Source organism: Anoplophora glabripennis, unplaced genomic scaffold (genome assembly GCF_000390285.2).
Source record: "Anoplophora glabripennis isolate ALB-LARVAE unplaced genomic scaffold, Agla_2.0 scaffold2135, whole genome shotgun sequence".
Classification (NCBI taxonomy): domain Eukaryota; kingdom Metazoa; phylum Arthropoda; class Insecta; order Coleoptera; family Cerambycidae; genus Anoplophora; species Anoplophora glabripennis.
The window spans coordinates 5,264-10,298 of record NW_019418329.1 but is presented as its reverse complement, the minus strand read 5'-3'; the positions used below and the strand labels follow the sequence as shown (position 1 = coordinate 10,298).

Here is a 5,035-nt window from a genome sequence, read left to right as displayed (position 1 = left end):
AAACACCCTGTATTACTCATACCGTAATATGAACAACTGTCTTCTATCAGCTAAGTTTCCATCACTTTGGAAAAATGCAAATATTGTAATATTGTACCTATACCAAAAGTAAATAATCCCACTCTAATAAATCAGTTTCGACCAATCAGTATTTTGCCTGCTATATCCAAAGTATTGGAGAGGATTGTGTATAAACAACTTAGCGAATATTTTTACAACAATAAGATTCTAAATGCTACGCAATGGGGTTTTCGTTCATTACACAGTACCTCAAAGGTTTTGTTACATGTTACAGATGATATAATTAGAGCTTTAGACAATAAATTAAATACCTGCTTAGTACCTACTATTGGATTAGTAAGGCTATTGACACATTAGATCACAGGATTCTTTTTTTGAAGCTAAAATACTTTGGACTAGATGATACTGTATTACTTAAATTTTCGCAAACAAAGAGTTACTTTTGGTAATTCATTTTCAGATTATATTACACTGAATAGAGGTGTACCTCAAGGAAGTATTCTGGGACCATTACGTTGTACCTTTATAATTTGTTGATTTTTTTAAATTCTCGTTTTTTAATTCTCACTAGTATGCAGATGATATGCAAATCTATTATTCTTTTTCCTTAGCTAATATGGTTGTGGTGGCAAATAATATCGACAAAGATCTAAAAAAAATTGTTGAAGTTTCGGAATGTCACGCCTTAGTTAATAAAAAGAAATCCCAGTTGATAATATTTGGCAATGAAGAAGTGGATAATAAAAATAATTTTAAAATCAATATCAATGGAGTTGACCACCTAATTCCTTCTACATCTGTTAAAAATCTAGGAACATATATGTTGATGTTAATCTTAGGTATGAAATGCATGTGTTACATTTGTTGCAAAAGTATTACTATAAGCTAAAAATGCTCTACATGCACAAAAATTGCTTTCTGTTGAAATTAAACTTAAACTTACACACATTATTCTCTCATCTTTAGCTTACTGCGACATTTTGTATTAGCCAGCACTTACAATGAAAGAAAAACACTCTACAGAAAGTACAAAATTCATGTCGTAAATTTTGTTATAATACTGGAGAGTTTGATCATGTGACGCCACTTTTTGATCTATCTTTGTGGTAAAAATTGGTGGAGAAATTTATTGTCCATTTGGCAACATTAATTTATAAGATTACATGTTATCGGTCAGAGAATATAACAGTTTTTATAATATTTAGCTTAGATGTGAGAGTGTATTATTATTCATGTTTTCCTTGAGTTGATAATGTACTTTTGTGTATACTATGTAAGTATTTTCGTTAAATCGGGCGGCTAGTAGCTATACTAGATCGCTCTGCATTTTGTGTATAAATAATAATTGTTTTACACAAAAAATAAAGCATTATTATGTATTAGTTTTCTAACAATCATGTTTGTTTTTTTTTCTAATTTATTCAAACATATAAATGTAGTAATAAATGCTGTACATGTTAAATCTGAAATATAGAGGAGTACCTCAAGGACATGTGAAATGTCCAGTTCTCTTTATTATATTTACGAACGATTTAGCAGATATAATAACAAAACCGAACAATTTTGCGACAAACTATGCTGATCATACAAATCTTTTGGTGTCATCCAAAAATAAAATAAATTAAACAATATTTAATTTTGTATTGGTTTATTGGTTTAATAAAATGTATTGTTGTTTAATTAAAATAACAGTTACAGAGAGAAATACCGAAAGAAATAAAACTGATGAATTCTATAAAATTGTCTGTTAATTCTGAAAATTAACTGACAAGAAAATATGATTCAGTAAAAAAACAAGTTAAACACAAAATAAAAAAAAGTTATGCGATGGCCGGGAATCGAACCCGGATCAACTGCTTGGAAGGCAACTATGCTGACCATTACACCACCATCGCACATGACAACCAATCTCTTTATAGGATAATCAATTGTATATTTCTATTGGAATACTTTCTCGTTATATTTCTTACAGACAGTTTATAATATTTAAGTTAAAACTTTGTATATTATTATACATATATACTGGATTAACCGTGACTAAAAGCCAAGGNCTGACAGGCCACTGCAGACTTAGGAGGCATTTAAGCTTAATAGGAATTGAGGAGGACCCTCTATGCCCGAAATGTGGCGAAGGGGAGGACACCCCTGTCCACCTTCTGGGACAGTGTGCAGCCTTTGGGAGAATAAGACATAAAGTCTTTGGTGCTGAAGAGCTGCAAGGGGCTGAGGTGAGAGACCTTCCATGGACCAAAATCCTGGCGTTCATTAGGGCGTCGGGTAGGTTCGAGGAGGGTCAGAGGCAGAGAGTGGTCAGGTGATGGGACGGCGGGGTAGGCAAAAAGGGCCCACTTGTGGCCTAATTGCCAGGCTGAGGCCGCCCCTTTACTACTACTACTACTATGCAGTTTGGGCTCTCCTTAGTCCGACCGTAATTAAAGCAGCTATTCACGGCTTTTTTTATTAAACGTAATTTGTCAGGTGTGGTGTAAAATTTTGTTACTTACTTATTTCTCTTGGGTGTTTTTTAAAAGATTGTAAAAGTTTAAATTGATTGACAGACACAGTAATGCTATCTATAGAAAAATCAATGGTGCAAGAAATACTAAACTTTAATGGAAAAATTTATGTCGGACAAAAGCAGAAGATTGGACTATCACTTTAAAAATGTTGAACATATATTTCAAAAGTATTTAAAATAAAACTACCCAATAGTCATGATGACAGGTTTTGAAAAACTATTTTATGATGTTCGAAAGTAACGAGCGTTCAAATAAAAACGTGGTCAAGTTGGTTCTGACAATTTGGACGTAGGGCGTAGCGTATAGCAAATGAACTTAAACGTCATCTGTCANAGTAAGTTTAATCATGACCAAAATATAGCAGAAGATAACAATAAAACGGAAAATAGCGAGTTGCATTATATTTGTAACTTGAATTGATTGAATTATCTATATAATATCAGTATATTTCACAAGTGTTATCTTAAGTGACAGCATAACAGTGGCGGCTGGTGGAAATTTTCATAATAAAAAAATTTTAAATTTAATTTACAATGTCTCTGGATAATTAAATAGATTAGCCTTATTAAACATATTAAAATGTTAAATTTTAATGTGCAGTCAGTTTTTACTCGACATGCAAAATTCGTCTGAAAAACTCCTCGCAACTCGTCTCTGCATGTGTATAGTGTTTACAGCGGTGGTCATGGTTACCGTAGCGCGGCATTAAAAGACGGAGTGGGAGTAGCGCATATTTACTATGCAGCTCCTTAGTCCGACCGTAATTAAAGCAGCTATTCACGGCTTTTTTTATTAAACGTAATTTGTCAGGTGTGGTGTAAAATTTTGTTACTTACTTATTTCTCTTGGGTGTTTTTTAAAAGATTGTAAAAGTTTAAATTGATTGACAGACACAGTAATGCTATCTATAGAAAAATCAATGGTGCAAGAAATACTAAACTTTAATGGAAAAATTTATGTCGGACAAAAGCAGAAGATTGGACTATCACTTTAAAAATGTTGAACATATATTTCAATAGTATTTAAAATAAAACTACCCAATAGGCATGATGACAGGTTTTGAAAAACTGTTTTATGATATTCGAACGTATGTACTATTTCCAAAAATATCTTATTAAAATATTGACATTTTAATTTTAAGTCTAAACTCAAGCAAAAATGTGTTCTTTGTATTTCAGCACCAATTTATGCATGGATAAACTTTTGATCACAAACGTAGTCTTTTTGGTATTTTATTAACTCGCAGTTGTTCAGCTTTATTTTCTTTCCTTCTTTTAGAAACTTTTCAAGTACCTAACGTTTCCTGATTATGGTTTTGGTAAAACAAAACTAAGCAACTGATAGTTTGGAAACACAAAATATTTAAACGAAGATAAATAATGCGCATATTGTCGATGTACAAATGACACAAAATGACATTTACATAGATGTGACGTAATTCGCTCTGATTCGTGTTCAATCTCTCTCATAATATAAAAATAAATACGTTTTTTATAATCCATTAATCATATTTCATTAGATACTGGAACATTTTAGAATAGCATCATTTGATTGACTACAAAATAGAAGTGTGAAATTTTCGTGCATATTCTGATTTTGTACTGCACTTTCGATAATATTTACACTACCTTCGATAATATTTCTGCACCTCCAAATACTCCACTGTTAAAATTATATGTATGTGAAACTACTGAAAAAACTGACCTAAGGGCATTACATTTTCGTCTCTACTCGTTAATACCACAAAAACAAAATAAAAACGCGACCCACTTAGTCCTAATGAAATTATTTGCGACGCCGGCGCCGGCGAGCGTTACAAGCGCCGGATTCATCTCCCAACCTTTGTAATATGTAGATTCTGCAGCCGGGGGATATATCCCGATAATTCAACTGTAATGAACAGTACATGCGGGTATGCGAGCATCTCCTCGTAATCGTCTTAATTTTCGTGCCTGCTGGTTAATATCCCCTGTTCTCGATATGAATAATGCCAATGGAGAGCGTCTTCCACAATACCTAAGCTCGTCTTGTTAGTACGATGTCGTTATACGAGGTAAGCGCAGTTAATTATTGGAAAAACTAAATCAGAAAATAGACAAAAATATTCCACTGAAGGGTAATAAGCGTGAAAAACAGATGAGAAGCAAGTGTTAGGGGCACAAGGGTCAGGAGGCTGACTGCCATTATTTTAGTAAATGATGATGGATTGGATCCAAAGAAACAAAAGTGACCTAAGTCCTACACTTAATCGTTTTTTAAATTTTTCATTTAAATTAAAAGGTAGGAGTTACACAGCTTGGCAACGTCGCATTACAGTGTGAGCNCGCAGCTCCTTTAATTGTTTGTTATTGTTATCACGATTATTCTTTAAAATAAAGTTATATAGTCATTAACGTTATTGAAACTGACAGCTGCTATACAGCTCGTTGAGAAATGAGGTTAAGTTGGTCGCTATAAGCTACTCCCTACGTCCAATGTGTCAGAGCCAACTTCGA

General features: G+C 33.0%; 1 non-coding gene across 1 annotated transcript; it reads right to left on the bottom strand.

Moving 5' to 3' along the window:
• Positions 1–1,844: 1,844 nt before the first annotated feature.
• Positions 1,845–1,916, bottom strand: Trnag-ucc. The gene has a single exon. It is a non-coding gene; the product is annotated as a tRNA-Gly (tRNA).
• Positions 1,917–5,035: the final 3,119 nt, after the last annotated feature.